Source organism: Coenobita brevimanus, chromosome 104 (genome assembly GCF_032717465.1).
Source record: "Coenobita brevimanus isolate Jiangsu-jjx chromosome 104, ASM3271746v2, whole genome shotgun sequence".
NCBI classification, from domain to species: domain Eukaryota; kingdom Metazoa; phylum Arthropoda; class Malacostraca; order Decapoda; family Coenobitidae; genus Coenobita; species Coenobita brevimanus.
The window spans coordinates 1,952,996-1,970,830 of record NC_137057.1 but is presented as its reverse complement, the minus strand read 5'-3'; the positions used below and the strand labels follow the sequence as shown (position 1 = coordinate 1,970,830).

Genomic DNA, 17,835 nt, shown 5'->3' with positions numbered 1-17,835 from the left:
CTTAGGTATAATTACAAGTTAAAGTTTAATGCTCAAACTAACAACTAAACATTCAGGACTCATAAGGATAATGTAATGGCAAAACAGGTTACATATATGGTTAACTGCAATAGCCTCTATTAACACGAATTTAGCAAGAGCAAATTTATCTAAGTCAGCCCTGATAAAATGAGAAAACCGGATAATGCTGAGTTAAAGCAAGATATAATGTTATTACAGATACAAAATAGTACTAATACTGGCTGACAGTATGGAACCAATATGAATCATAAAAACTTTACCAGGCTTACGAATTAGCGCCTTAGGCTATACAGTACAAGAAAAATGGTAATAACACTTATACTCAAATTATACAGCAGCTAGATGGCTGGAGACTTCCTGAGCACTCACAAAAATAATAATATACTGTACAGGGGAGGACAGAGATGTGAACAGAATGAGGAGTAGATCTAAGTGGCAACTAATGCAGAGGCTGAGCTCATTATATAGGGGGCGGGCAGAGCTTGATTCAGCTTGTAAGAAGGACGCGCAAATGAAGGAATAGGGGACGATGAGTTGACAATCCTGCTCTGAACAACAGAAAGAACGACTTACTCTACTATAAGAGGGAGAAGGGGGGAGTGAGGTAGAACACGCAAGCCTGGTCACTATGGAAGCCATGTGGTGAATCGTAAACAAACATGCAGCATACTGTACATTAGGATCATACAAAGGATGATGCAGTCATGAACAAAACTGTATCATAAGTTAGAATTATACAAAGGATGATGAAATGATAGGCTATGTAACACTTCCCCACAAAGAAAAAGAAATTTACAAAGGAAATTTCTTATTACTCTAAAACAATCTGTCTAAAGTCTAGATAAGCAATCTGCAATAACATTTTCTTTCCCCTTGACATATTGTATGTCTAATGATTACTCCTGAAGAAGTAGACTCCATCTTGTCAATCTCTGATTTTTATCTTTAAACTTACTAAGGAATTCCAGTGGGTTATGATCGGTATAAATGATTGTGGGGTCAAAACAAGAATACAAATAAAATGAAAAATGCTGTAAACCCAAAATCAAGGCCAAAAGCTCTTTCTTAATAGTTGAGTAGTTCTTTTGAGGTGGAGTGAACTTCTTACTGTAATAAGATACAGGGTGTTCAATACCCTGATCATCCTCTTGCAGCAAAACAGCCCCAGCTCCTGTATCACTTGCGTCAACAGCCATCTTAAAAGGCTTAGCAAAATTTGGAGTAGCGAGCACTGGCTGACTTAATAGGATAGCTTTAAGTTTGCTGAAAGAGGATTCACAGTTATCGGTCCAGACAAATTTAACTCCCTTTTTCAGTAGGTCTGTAAGTGGTGATACAAGAATTGAAAAGTTAAGAACAAATCTCCTTCAATAACCTACCATTCCCAAAAATCTTTGTAGCTCTTTCCTACTTTTAGGTCTGGGAAGATCACATATAACCTGAACCTTAGCTCCTGGTGGTGCAACGTGTCCATCACCAATTACGTACCCAAGGTACTGAACTTTAGCTTGACCAAACTCACACTTTGATAAATTAGCTAGAAGATTAGCCTGAACCAAACACTCAAGAAATTTACTGACATGCCAACGGCCATACCACGTTGAGTACACCGCTTCCCGTTCGATCAGCAAGTTAAGCAACGTTGGGTCTGGTTAGTACTTGGATGGGTGACCGCCTGGGAACACCAGATGCTGTTGGCATCCCTACGTCAAGTGGGGTTGGTGGAGGATTAGTGCCCCTCCCTGTAAAACAATTAACTCTAAGCCCTTGGCCACCCTGTCTGGGATACATGGCGTCTGGCAATGAATGAAAAATGAAACATAGGTGATCTTTCCAGTTGTCACTGAAGATTAATACATCATCAATATAAACAACACACCCTGCCAAACCCTCTGTTACAACATTCATGAGCTTCTGAAAAGTGGCTGGTGCATTCTTCATACCATATGGCATTACAGAACATGCAAAAGTTTTTCCTAGTGTTACAAAACATGAGATCTCCCTAGCACGTTCAGTCATAGGTACTTGCCAGTATCACTTTAACAAATCAAACTTACTTATGTACCTAGCCTTTCCGATCTTGTCTATGCAATCTTCCACGCGAGGGAGAGGGTAAGTGTCTGTTTTGGTTATCTGATTAACACGTCTGTAGTCGATGCAAAGCCGCTGTGACCCACCTGGCTTAGGGACTAGAGTGACAGGAGAACTCCACTCGCTCTGACAGGGCTCAATCATCTTGTGGTCCAACAGGTAGCCAAGCTTCTTCTGGATGAGAGGAACTTTCACTGGGTTCACACGGTAAGGAGAATGTTTAATTGACTTTGCGTCTCCAACATCGACATCATACATCAACACAGTGGTTCTTCCTGGAGGGTCACGGAACACTTGCGGGTACTCCTGCAGTAATGCCGAAAACTCCTGCCTTTCCTCGGGAGTTAGATGAGAAATCTTAGTCTGGAGATCATTCATGATATCAGGATTCTTCCCCAAACTATCACTCAGGCTCATACTGCATGGGAGAGCTTCACTTGCAGACTCGGGTGGAACAGCTACAGTGCAGACTGGGTTATTTTCGTCCCGCCTGTAATATAACTTTAGCATGTTGATGTGATAAAGTTGCTTGTTCTTTCTACAATCTGGTGTGGTGATGACATAGTTGACATCACTGAGTTTCTTCTCCACGAAATAAGGACCACTAAATTTGGCTTAAAGAGGTTGCCCATGCACCGGTAGCAGAATCAAAACCTGATCTCCTGGCTGAAAGTGGCGTAACCTGGACTTCTTATCATACCAAGTCTTCATCTTCTGAGCAGCTCCTAAATTCTCTCTCGCCAGCTGTAAAGCAGTGGACAGCCGTTCCTTGAACTTCATCACATACTCCAGCAGGTTGATACCATCTTCCTCCGACAGCCAGCATTCCTTGAGTAGCTTAAGGGGTCTTCTTACTTCATGGCCAAACAGTAGTTCAAAGGGTGAGAAGCCCAGTGATTCAGTTGGAGATTCTCTTGCAGCAAATACAACAAATGGAAGATCTTTATCCCAATCTTTCTGGTGTTCCAAACAGTATTTCCTGAGCATCGATTTGACTGTTTGATGATATCTCTCCAATGCTCCTGGGGTCTCGGGATGGTAAGCTGAAGACGTGATCTAGGTGATGCCCAACTCTTTCAGAGACTGCTTGAAAACATTGGATATGAAATTACTTCCCCGGTCTGACTGTATCTCCTTGGGCAGACCAAACTTGGTGAAGAACCCTAGCATTTCCTTAACTACGTTCTTTGCTGAGATATTTCTAAGTGGAATGGCTTCAGGATAACGAGTAGCTATATCAATCACGGTCAACACATAAGAAAATCCTGAAGAAGTCTTAGGAAGAGGGCCCACAATATCCACCAACACACGGGTGAATGGCGCCTCAAAAGGAGGAATGGGAACTAGAGGTGCAACCTTTTCGGTCTGATTACACTTCCTCACAACTTGACAGGTGTGACAAGACTTACAATACCAGGAAACATCCCTGAAGATACCTGGCCAGTAGAAGTGTTTCGTGCCATAGTCTTCCTCACTCCAAGATGTCCTGCCAATAAACTGGAATCATGAGCCACTCTAATGATATCCTGCCTACAAACACGAGGGATGACAACTTGATGTACAACCTCCCATTCACAGTCGGCTGATGCTGTTGTGGGTCTCCACTTCCTCATAAGTACTCCTGACTTTATATAATAACAAGTAGAAGCACCAGCTGACTCTTCCTCACTGCAAGCAGAGTTAGCTAGACCTTTCAACTCAGGGTCAGCAACCTGCAACTCAACCAACTCTTGACGAGACAAATTATCAACACTACGGGGCACTGCCTCATCTGGTGAGTGGTCCAAATTAGCAAGAAAAGTGTCAGCTAGGATAACATCATCATCATCATTATCCTCTAAGTCACCAGTAACTTTAGACTTAGCCCTAGTGACAGCACATGCAGAGAACACATCAGGGACATCACAATCCTGGGTCGCAGTCACTGGTTCACTAGACAACTGAGGAGCTGGACACACTTGACTTCCACCAATATCATTTCCAAGTAAGAAAGTTACACCTGACATTGGGAGTGTCTCAACCAACCCAACCATAACGGAACCATTAACAAAACCAGACTCTAAATTCACTCTGCACAGAGGGACAGAGAAGTAATTATTCCCTACACCTTGTAAGATTACAGTTTCATCAGAGGAATTAACATTAGAGTCTAGAACACTGGTCAGCATAAGGGATTGGCAAACACCTGTATCACGATATATTTTAACTGATTTCCTGTCATTACTGTCCAGAGGACTGACAAAACCTTCAGACAGGAAATTAGCACATGAACTCTTGAGAGTGTCACCCATGTTACTGCTCAAAAGAGGAGCTTCATCATGAGAATTTAATTTACCCCTCAAAGCAGGTTCAGTTAACTCGGTTAAAGAATTCTGGGAACTCTCAAGGGTGGAGACTAGACCAATTGACTGAATATTTAAAGACTCCTCTTTGTTCACATCACGCTGTCTCCTGAAACATTTCTCCGTAGTATGACCAAGCTTACTACAATAAGTACATTTACTTTTCTGAAATTTAGAGGTGGAGCTGGTATTTACTTCCTGAGAAACATCATCTTTATTCTCTTTCCTGTTACCTGTACTCTGAGTAGAGGCAACGTACTTACTCTCAGCTTTCCTTTTTTCTTTAGAATATCTCTTGTGAGTGAGAACATATTCATCAGCTAAAACTGCAGCATCAGACAAATGATCTTTTCTTTTCTCATCAAGATATAGGCTTACATCTTTATTAATATACATTTTGAAGTCCAGCAAAATCATCTGCTTAAATTTATCAAAATCAGAATTTACATTCTTAGAATTTAACCACTGCTCTAACAGATCTTCTTTGATTTTTGCATACTCAACATGGGATTGCTTATCTTGCTTATAAGTTGTCCTAAATTTTAATTTATAGGCTACAGGAACAAGCTCATAGGCCTTAAGAATCAAGCTTTTAACTACTTCACAATTATCAGATTGATCCTGAGGCAAAGATGCATAAGTTACTTGAGCTTTACCGGTGAGAACACTCTGAAGGAGTACTGGCCAATACTTTTTGGGCCAATCAAAACCTGTAGCTACCCTCTTAAACAACTTAAAATACTTTGTTAAATCAGATTAATTAAAAGGAGGGACAAGTTTAACACTTTTAGCCCCATCAAAATCATCAGAACTAGATGATCCAGTTCCACCTTGTTTCATGCGATACTCATGGTCTGCCTGAATCCTAGCAAGTTCAATTTGTGCCTGAGCCTGTGCCTGTGCCTCCTGAATACGAGCCTGAGACTTAGCCTCCTTAGCACGTGCCTGAAACTCAGCCTCCTTAGGACGAGCCTCCTGCAGGGCTAGCTGAAACTTAGCTATTTCAATCTGCGTTTGCTCATCTGGAGGAGTTACATTAAACAAGCTTTTATTAATCATGCCAACAATTTGATCTTTAGAATGATGAGAGCAAACAGCAATTCCCAATTGTTGAGCAACAAGCTTAAGTTCATTCTTTGTTCTGTTTTCTATATCAAACACTGTTTGCACATTTGAGAAAAAATCTTTGGCTTCATCAAGAGTAGTAGTATTAGACATCATGAATAAATCACAGTCACAAAATATCAAGCAATATCCTTATGATAATATCCTGAATATCCTAATAAAAGGTCGCCAAATTATTGTTACGGAACAGAGAGAGATAATGAACACTTCAAGTGAGAATACTAAAATCACAACTGTCCCGCAAAGTTCCAGGTTCAAAACAAAAGACTTAGGTAAAATTACAAGTTAAAGTTTAATGCTCAAACTAACAACTAAACATTCAGGACTCATAAGGATAATGTAATGGCAAAACAGGTTACATATATGGTTAACTGCAATAGCCTCTATTAACACGAAATTAGCAAGAGCAAATTTATCTAAGTCAGCCCTGATAAAATGAGAAAACCGGATAATGCTGAGTTAAAGCAAGATATAATATTATTACAGATACAAAATAGTACTAATACTGGCTGACAGTATGGAACCAATATGAATCATAAAAACTTTACCAGGCTTACGAATTAGCACCTTAGGCTATACAGTACAAGAAAAATGGTAATAACACTTATACTCAAATTATACAGCAGCTAGATGGCTGGAGACTTCCTGAGCACTCACAAAAATAATAATATACTGTACAGGGGAGGACAGAGATGTGAACAGAATGAGGAGTAGATCTAAGTGGCAACTAATGCAGAGGCTGAGCTCATTATACAAGGGGCGGGCAGAGCTTGATTCAACTTGTAAGAAGGACGCGCAAATAAAGGAATAGGGGGCGAAAAGTTGACAATCCTGCTCTGAACAACAGAAAGAACGACTTACTCTACTATAAGGGGGAGAAGGGGGGAGTGAGGTAGAACACGCAAGCCTGGTCACTATGGAAGCCACGTGGCGAATCGTGAACAAACATGCAGCATACTGTACATTAGGATCATACAAAGGATGATGCAGTCATGAACAAAACTGTATCATAAGTTAGAATTATACAAGGGATGATGAAATAATAGGCTATTTAACAATATATATATATATATATATATATATATATATATATATATATATATATATATATATATATGGTTTTTAGTACCTCTGCCTCTACAATATAAAATCTCGTTCATGTAACAGATGTGTACGTTTAAGTTCCCGACCAACATGTGCAAGCACGAGCGTGTCCTTACAGCCCCCTCCTGGCCCCACACAGGACATAATTGCACACAATATCATTATTTACCCTCACAGTACACAGATACTCATGCTGAACAACATATACAGTATATATTTCTCTCTCTCTCTCTCTCTCTCTCTCTCTCTCTATTATCGTCAGATAATAGTCTTAAAACACCCGGCAAACATTAAATCTAGGTCTAGGTAAAGCCCCTGCCTTCTCCCCTCTACACACACAGACGGCAGTCATAATAAAATGGGTAAGAAACACGGTGTCCCAGACAGCCTTTAGTCGAGGAACAAAGATCAGAGAAGGGACACTGTGAGCAATTCCGACATTAATGTGTTGGTTAAAATGCATTTATGCTTATCTTCTTCACAAGGATCATGTCAGCAAGTAATCAAAATGAACTTAAAATCTGAGGAGAGAAGGTTCAGCAATTTACATTTACCCTTGCTCCAGCGTTATGCTTGTATTGGGAAATGAAACATTGCTAACTGATTACTTTCATGAGGAGAACATTTTGACAATATGTAACAGAACGTGGAGGAAGTGAAATTATTTAAATTTGTTTACTCAGGGGGAAACCATTACGACAATCTTAACCCAGAAAATATAAAACACCAGTATGCTTATGTAGACGCTTAAAGCACCGAAAGCTCACCTTTCCCTTATAGCATCAGCTCACCAAGATATCGCTGTAAAACTATAGTTAATCCCACAACACGTACTTCTATATTATTTTGCAGATCCTAGATTTCTTCAATTGTGTCTGCAGTATGAACGGGATATATCCATCTGTCTGTGATGAAACATCGAGATTTGTCTTAAAGCAAGTACTGTTTTTAGATATACTGCACACTTTAGAAAAAAAAGAGGGCGATGGGGGTCCGGACTCCCTAGATACCACTCTCTACAAACTTTGGTGCGAGTGAAAATCTATTAGTTGGCAGAATTTCGTGTGCCCAAGTAAATACTATGGCGCTGTCTACCCTGGTGTAGTTTCCACTACAGGAAGTGGCAATCGAGGATTCCACCCTGCCTGAAACGTGGCCAGGGTGAACCTCTAACGGATTGCAAATTTCTAGGTTTCTAGATTAAAAACCATGACAGTGCATGAAGGCTTTAACCTGAGGACCCCCCTTCACTCCTCCATAAGGGTGGCGTCCAATTCTGCTTAATAGGTGGCTGTAGTAGAGATATACTACTGCGCAATATTTCATATTCATGGAAAAAAAAAAAAGGAATTGTTCCCACTGGGGGACGCCCTTACCCGCCCGTCGTGAGTCATCGAGGGCGTCACCCTGCCTAGAAAGCAGCCAAGGTAAACGCTTTTCTTATTCCTAAGTTATAGCATATGTAAACTGTGGATGTGCATAGCAGCTTTGCTGGGACTCACTGGGGCCGCCCCATTCCCCGTGAGGTGCGACCCTCATTGGTTCCATCCCTCCCACAAAGCAGCTGATATGAACAACTATTAATATGCAAGCTTCCATGTTCTACTGCTAATAACTTTGGTCCTGCATACAACTTTAACAGAGACCACCGGGGTCGTTCCCGCTGTGGGTGGTGGCCTTCGTTGATGTCACCATGCGTATTACCTGGCACGAATGAAGCTCTACATTTGTGCCAAATTTTGTGTTTTTAGGAAAGAAAACAAAAACTTGTTATGCATAAAGGTGTTCGGTGGGCCAGCAAGGACCATCGCTCCCTTGGTGGGGGTAGGCCCCTGGGGAATGCACTGACTGAAACCTCCCATGAGGCCTGGACCCGATTCTTTTGAAAATACAATAATTCTGAGTGAGTGAGGAAGGAAAGGAGTAAGAGTTAGGGACAAGCACTCTATTTGACCACCACTGTGTGTGAGGCAAGACTTGAAAAAAATAAATTAATTAAACCTGCTAGTCAACAGCTTCAACCCTACAATAATACAAACCATGAAGAGTGAGCAACTCAGAAACATACCTGTTCAACTGATTAATATCAAGAATAAACGTACACAGCAAAGGTTGTGTAAGAGTTGCTCTAGGAGAATATTATCACGGCGATATGAGGTTGTTATTTGGGTAAAACCAGAAGTTTGTCTTTAGTTCAGGAGAGAAATCCTGGACTGAAGAGGAAAAAAAATGTAAATCAACATAAAATGGAAACGTATATAAGAAAAGGTAAGAAGACAGGCACTTTAAAATTAATCATAATACATGTGTCCTTTTCTTCTCTTTGCTTATAGGCTGTGCCTTATAACTGGAGCAAATGTTACGAGGTAAAAAACTCCAAAATAAAAAATGGCGTATATGGCAACAGAACACTGTGTGATATTCGTGGCCTCATGGTAAAGGAAAAAAAAAGTGAGTTAAAGGCTCTGGCGAAACTGCGGTCTTTCCAATATTTCCTGAGCACACCGTGCTTGAGACTAAATTTCTTATAGTAACACATTTATTGCAGTATCGGCAATATATCATTAAGTAATTAATAATGAGATGTTATTCCAATGACAACTATAATATAGTAATTATGTATCCGCACGTACCGTATAATTACACATTGTACATATATATATATATATATATATATATATATATATATATATATATATATATATATATATATATATATATATATATATATATATATACCAATCAATCATTTCTTGTGGCACCCCACGGGATGCATAGGGCCTCAATGAACTCTCTCCACCAATATTTGTCTCTTGCCATCTCCTTCAGGTCCCACCAACACTCCTCTCCTGCTTCTTTTTTCATTGTCCTCAACCAGGTTTCCCTCGGCCTACCTCTACCTCTTCTTCCTCTAGCAATCCACTCTGGCACATCCTGTATTAAACAACCTTCTTTTCTGTATATGTGCCACAGCCACTTCCAGCGAGACAGTCTCACATATTCATTAACTGGTTCCACTCTCGTAATATCCCTTACTCTTTCATTTGTAACTCTATCTTGCCACTTTACCCCAAGAATCCTTCTCAGTATTTTATTCTCAAATCCTAATACTTTCTGATCTGTTGCAATTGTACTGTACCATGACTCATGCCCGTAAATTAAAATTGGTCTAACCATGGACTTGTAAATTTTCACTTTAGTATGTACCGAAAGCATATTATTATTCCAAACAGATTTCAACATTCCAACAGCTCGCCAAGCCTGTCTAATCCTCTCCTCAATTTCATTGTTTAATGATCCATTAGATGATACAATCGTTCCCAGATATTTAAAGTTTTCTACATTCTTCACCACATTATTCCCAATTACGCAATCGATTTGATTCTCCACGTTCATATTAATAATTTCAGTCTTTCCACAATTTATTACCAATCCCACTTTTTCTCCTTCCTCCACCAGACAATCGAGCACCCTCTGCATCTCGTAAATACTTCCGCAAATCAGTACAATATCATCAGCATAGTCCAAATCCATCAGCTTCTTATTTTCTGTCCAGTTAATTCCTGCACCTGTTCTCCTTACAACCTTTTTCATAACATAATCCATAACCAAAGCAAACAACAATGGCGAAAGAACTCCTCCTTGAATCACTCCCGACCTAACTTGAAATGGATCACTCAAAGAACCACCCACCATTACCTTACAAAAAGTACCTTCATGCAGGCTTCTAATAATATTTACAAACTTTTCTGGTATACCATAGAATCTCATAATTTTCAACATAGCTCCACGTGAAACACTATCAAACGCCTTTTCAAAATCCACAAAACACATACTAAGTGGCATTTTCATCTCATTAACTTGTTGCATTAGATGCCTTACAATAAAAATCTGATCATTACAACCTCGACCCTTTCTAAATCCCGCTTGTTCTTCTCTTAAAATTTTATCAATTACTGGCTCTATTCTGTTCAACAAGATTTTGGAAAAGACTTTTGCAACTACAGGTGTCAAAGTTATCCCCCTCCAATTGCCACACACACTTAAATCTCCCTTTTTTTGATATTTTTATAATCACTCCATTTTTCCACTCTTCTGGAATTCCACCATTATCCCAAGCCACATTAAAAAGTTTCAAAAGCGCATTCATCAACTCCTCATTTTCCACCTTAAGCATTTCAGGGAATATTCCATCCTCACCTGGAGCCTTAAAATTCTTTAACTCCTTTATAGATTTTGCTACCTCTTCCAAAGTTATATCCCCTGTTTCTATCTGCAAATCTCTCTCGGCTGGCAAAATGTCCTCTTCAGCTGGGATTGGTCTATTTAGAACAGATTCAAAGTGCTCTTTCCATCTTCCTTTTAAATATATATATATATATATATATATATATATATATATATATATATATATATATATATATATATATATGTACACTATATAATGTGTAATTACACACACACACACACACACACACACACACACACACACACACACACACTTCCCTACCCCTAATCCTTCTCTGTATGCTCACATTAAGTGTATCCGTTACAAAATATGGATTAGCAATTCCTTTGTCAATCACATATATAGTTTGTCCTATACACCAACGGGCAGCACGTAAAGAACAACAAGACACCGGAAGCTAACAAATATACAGTAGGTAACAACAAACTTTTCTAGATAACGCCCTGATGTTGCTTCACCACTGCATGAGAAATGAAGAGGGATGAAAGGACGAGACTAAGGCTTCATATGGTGGTCTGTTGGGACGGGGAGTTAAGTTAGTGCGCCAACTACTGTATGTTAGTTCTTACCACCTAGCAAAGCGAACAATTGTCATCATAACCAAACACTGAAGCAGTCCAGTACGGTTGCATTTCCCTAGCGTAAGCTCACTGATATTTAGTTCCATAAACAGTTTCCACCTCGTAAGAGCTGTGATCTTTCGATGAAAAATACCTACATTATAATCCGTGTGATATAACTACTGAATACCTGTAACTAACCACTAGTTTGAGTTAATAACACTGGCTGCCAAACACTACTGATACTAACTGCAGGCCTTTCTCCTTTAGTAACCTTCTAAATTAACCATTGAGAACTAAACATATTTCTTTAATCACCCACCACGAATCTCAGTTAAGTAACACTTCATCACTAGCCATTAATCTTTACACTCTGAGAGATAATAACCATGTAACAACTTTAATCACCACACTTCTTCCACAAACAAGTACAATGTAAAGTTCTTCAGTGACCCCAGTGTCCGGAGCACTGAGGGGAAGAGAGTGGCGGCGGTGTGGTGGGGAGGAATAAAAGGAAATTACATGAAATCCACAGGAGCCGAAAAAGAAAATGTAATGGCCATTAGCTGGTAGTTAGAAGGGGTCAGGAGGGAGTGGAGGAAGGAAGAAAATGGAGGGAGGAAAAACGTAGGACAGGAGAGAAAGAGATAGAATTACAGAGTAAAAACCATGGACGATTTATGTATATGATGCTGCTTCGAGAGGGAGAGAGAGAGAGAGAGAGAGAGAGAGGGGGGGGGGGCTGGGGAATATCATAGCAGATGACCTGGCTACACGTGACGAGCTAGCAGAGGGAAGGCAACAACAGTGTTGATCATGAAGGTAATCTCTGTCACATTCACATCCAATTGTGTTAAAGATTTAGGTTTCGGATGTTCATCTTTCACTTCATGTTACTTCACTTGCTTCATCTCTATCATGGCACAGAGTCGTAATATCACTTCATAAGAGACTCGGTGGAACATACGTCAGCACATCCAGCTCGCAAATGAAGGAACTCATTGGCTGATCAAAGTCTAGGGCACAGATTATTTCCTTATTGTCCCATCTTCCCCCGGAGTGCAGTTGTCGTCTTGGATAAGATCATGTAAATCATACTGTAGAGAAAGATAAAAAATTTACATAAACCAATTGCCTACACTCCAAGCCATCAACGTGGCATCAAGTATTACTTTCTGCCTTTCGCTTCTTCGTTTATAAATCAGAATTGTTGTTTACTGCCGTATCAAAGTCTATGGTGCTGGAGAGGGTCTTCCTCATGTGATGTTACAAACCCAATGGATCATATATATATATATATATATATATATATATATATATATATATATATATATATATATATATATATATATATATATATGATTCAAGAACTGTAAAGTGGGAATGAGAGAAAGGATGGTCGAGTTGTCTCATTCCCACTTCACAGTTCTTGGTGGTAGCAGCAATGACACGGACATTCTCATTATGGAAGCTTTGTACCAATATCGTTTTAACCCTTCGATCAGTGACATGGCTTTCTGTGAACTGTTTTGTTTTCCACACTAGGTAAGTGTTTTATAGTATTGCTCTTACTATTTTACAGATACATTTTGCTTCCTTTCTCCTACCCCATTCATTTTAGATTTTATTACTTACTGGTTTACGAACACGTTATTTTAACGGACTTCGTTTTTGTACTTTCATGTTTTTAGTCTTGTTGTAATCGTTATCTTAACTGTGTATGTTTCTCGATTGTAGATTTTGCTCTGAGGATGGAATAAGCATTTCCGAAAGGTCAGCAAATAAAGACCCTAACTTCGCCACGATGTCTGTGTTCTGCCTGGTGATCCTCTTTATATATATATATATATATATATATATATATATATATATATATATATATATATATATATATATCCTGCAGCACGCAACAGACATCATACACACAACATTAACATCCTTCAGATAAACGTAGATGGCATAAACTCCAAAAGACAAGAACTCGCAATTCATCAAACATCAAAACATACACATGCCATCTTACAAGAAACAAAACTACAAAGAACAATAAAAAAAATAAATAAATTTTATAATTTACCACCATTAGATAAGACCGGGCCGACGGCGGTGGCGTAGACTCATCACCCTGGTACACCAATCCCTCAACTTTTCAGATACCAGTGCACCCACAAAATCATTTCTCCCCACACATAACAACACAACAGAAATATAATCAGTTAAAAAACGCACTGACAACAAATCACACATAACAATCGCCTATACATATCCCCCCCCCCCAAGTCATCCCTCACAGTACCACACAATTACTCTCCTCAAATACACCACATCATTAACATACCAAGCATCATCCTGGGTGGTGATTTCAACACCAAGGCGTCAGCCTGACATGTCAACAACCCTGACACAAACAGAGGGCTAGTACTACAGTCCTAAACAGATAATCTTTTCATCCTCAACAATCTCCATCAACATACCCATATCCCACACCAAGCCCTCTTCCTTCCATCATCCCCAAGCATCACCTTTTGCTCTCAAAACCTCTCCCCCACAACCCTTGACTCTGACCACCTCCCGATCATCATCAGTACCAAAACCAGAAGCACCCTAGCTGGCCACAGACACACATACACAAATTATAAGACAGACAACTGGGAGGCCTTCAAAACTGAAAAAGAACAACACTTTGAAACATTAAATCGTACACACATCACAAACATCAACACAGCTGTGCACACTATCAATACAATTATTCAAAACACAGACAAAAAACACATCCCTAGAGGCAACAGAAAGAGACACAACCCCAACTTCACACCAGAAATTCAAGGCCTCATCAGTCAATGCGACACACTACAACACTCCCCAACACTGCATACACAAGACCCCGTACGACAAATACAACTCGACACTCAAATAAACAATAAAATATCAGAACAGCAAATACTAAATTGGAATAATTACCTCCACACACTTGATCACATAACAAACACGATCAAACTCTACAAAACACTAAACATCATCACACTCTCCAACAGCAACACTACATAATCACATGCTGCCAACACAACAATAGACACCATACCCTCAAACAAACAACAAGCAAACACTCTCATCAATCACTTTTCACACGTCAGCCACCTAAACCCCCATCTCGACGACTGACGTGTCATTCGCCACAAGAGATACTACCCCACAGACCCAGATTCCGCACCCTTCCCCTACAACCAGACGAAGCATATCATCAGCAACCTTAAGCACTCATCTGCCTGTAGCCCAGACAACATAAGCAACATACACCTTAAACATCTTGTACGTCAAGGCATACAAGCACTCACCAACATATCAAACTACAGCTACTCATAATACATAATACCCAACATCTGGAAGCATGGTATTATCATCATTATCCCCAAACCCAACAAAGACCCCTCGTAACCTTCCTAACACCTCCCCATCACACTCCTCTGCACCCCCTCCAAAGTCACTGAACGACTGGTATTACAATTAGTAACACCTCACATCCTCCTAGCCCCATCACAATATGGTTTTAGGGCGCTACACTCCACAAACACTCTTCTTACAGACCTTACACAAAGAATTTTTTATGACATCCATTCAGCTAAGCCACCACACTCCTAGTCACACTAAACATTAGCAAAGCTTTTGATGCCATCCCCCGCCACAACTTCACAAAATGTTCAACACAAACATGCACAATAACACAAAAAGACGGCTGGCAAACTATTTAGCAGGCAGATGTGCACATGCAACACTTGCCAGTCAGTCTTCGAACATCAGTAACTTCACAAACAGCATCCCCCAAGGGTTTGCGTTGTCCCTACACTCATTAACCTATACATGCACGACATACACACACCCCACCCAGCAGAAATACACAGAGCTTCATATACAGACGACATAACACTTACATGTACATACCAAAATGCAAACACAGCCTCACACATCCTTCAACCTTACCTCAACATGCTACATGAATGGTTCACCACAAACAGACTTACAATAGTCCCAGCCAAATCTACAGTAACCCTTTTCACAAACTGGACAGCAGAACATAGTCACATTCCACACCTAACCATAAATAATACTCCCCTACCACACACACACACACACCCACACCCACACACACACACACACACATACACACACACATACACATACACACACACACACACACACACACACACACACACACACACACACACACACACACACACACAAAATCCTTGATGTAAAATGTAATACTTCAATGTCATTTAAACAACACATCACAAACACTGAAAATAAAGTAACACAAAGACTCAACGCCATAAGGTCATTGCTCATACAACATTGGGAGACAACAAAGACACCACCACCACAGTGTACCAACAATATTAACATTCAGTGATGAACTATGCCTGGCCTGCTTAGGCTTCTAACCTCACCGAAACACACCACAACACCCTACACACTATACACAACAAGGTTCTAAAAATAATCACGCTGCACAGCTGCTACACCCACAGACCACCTACACCAGGAAACCAAAGTTCTCAAAGTCAAGGATCATCTAGACATGAGAGTCACACAAATTCTTGCCACAGCCTCCACAAACCCACACCAACCACTACACTACATGTCAGCACATACACACACACCGAAGAACATCAAAACAACACCCACCACACGGTATCATACACAAATACTGTCAACTCTCCTCCCTCGCCTGCCTCAAACCAGCTTCCAGAAGCATGTCTATATTCAGATCACTCGCCTATCCATTCAGTCACTCAAAGACAACACACAGCTGCATGCTCGGCCTCCTGATATCTGCCCATCTGAATCCTATCTCCCTCGTGAGGACAGGGTCCACCTGGCCAGGCTGAGAAGTGTGCATCAACCAATCCTCTTGAGTTATCAGAAGAGGCTGGATGACTCCGTCGCTGATGCCTGTCCAGGATGCAACATAGCACCCCATACCATTAAGCACATTATGGAAGACTGAATTGCACACAATCGCCTGTGCCAACAGCACAACATATACTCCCTCAGAGCTCTGTGGGAAAGCCCGGTCTCGGTCGTGGCCTCCGTTAGGACTCAGAGCTGTTTGGCCAGACTGCTTAGGGAACAACGACTATTACTACCACTATTACTTTTATTTTTTTCTCTCTTAAATGCCCCCCCCCCTCTCTCTCTCTCTTTCTCTCTCATAGTGGTGCTATTTCACGATATAATGGAACTCCATTAGGGTTCAGAGGCTTAAAGCTGACCTCAAACTTGTGTAAGTGGATAAATGCGAGCTTGGTAAGGTGAACATGGGAGATACACTGCTACACACTTATATACACTGTTCACTACTACATACAAAATAATATATCTTTGTAGGCTATCTGTACAAAATAAAATGGAACAGTGGCACTAAGTTGTAACTGACAGAGCGGAAGATGTTTCTTTCTCGGCCACCTTGGTGTAGTGAGAAATTAATCCAACAAACAAACAATCTTTGCTTTATATATGTTCATTTCTAACTCAGTTCAAGTTTTAATTCTGTCAGTAAGAATTTGGCAGGTTTGCAAGCACTCAGATATAATGATCGATTGAGTGTGCGTTTGTGGAGGAACAGAAGTCATGTGTAAGGGCAGTAGAAATTAGATATTTGAGAGATCATGTAGAGTTAAGTGGAGAGACGACAAATGAGGAACTGAAGGAGCGTTGTGGTGTTTATATGGATATGAGTGAAAGCGTTAGGTGAAACACTGGGACTGTTAAGCGTGTGTGGAGAGTGGGGATGAAAGAATGACTAGATGAGTGTTATGTGACTAAGTTGGAGAGGGGAGAGGGGAATGGCAGATCGAGGATCAGTTGAAATGATGAGGTGCAGAACTATAAGAAAGAGGAGGGATCGAGTAGAGAGGGCAGCCTGATGGCAGAAGACGATGACACTGAGGTGATTTGTTTGTTACCATATTAAGGGATTAAGGCATCAGTCTACGACAACTGGATAGAAAGACAGACAGGCAGCAGAAGATCATCATTCGGAATGAAGAAGAAATGATGCAGACAGGATTTTGCTATGGAGCAGAGGGCTGATTTTGGATGTCAAATTTTTTTCAGATACACCTGCTCGGAAAGCATTACTGAAGTATCTAGATTAATAAAAGGAGAAAGTATCTAGTGATTAAGAGTTAAGGAATCCACCCAGAAAACAGACACTCATTTATAAATAAATAAATAGAATGTTGTGAATCAGATGGAGGGAGGAGAGGGAGGGGAAGGCCGCAGATGAGATGAAGGGATGGAGTGGACCGTTAAAAGAGAGAAGTGTATTTGGGGTGGGGGACAG

General features: G+C 40.3%; 1 protein-coding gene and 1 non-coding gene across 2 annotated transcripts in view; one reads left to right on the top strand and one right to left on the bottom strand.

Moving 5' to 3' along the window:
- LOC145415962 (protein turtle-like) overlaps positions 1-17,835 on the bottom strand; it is a 207,311-nt gene that overhangs the window by 139,175 nt on the left and 50,301 nt on the right. The window lies entirely within an intron of this gene.
- On the top strand, positions 1,604-1,721 carry LOC145416182 (5S ribosomal RNA). Its single transcript, XR_013900226.1, has one exon. It is a non-coding gene; the product is annotated as a 5S ribosomal RNA (ribosomal RNA).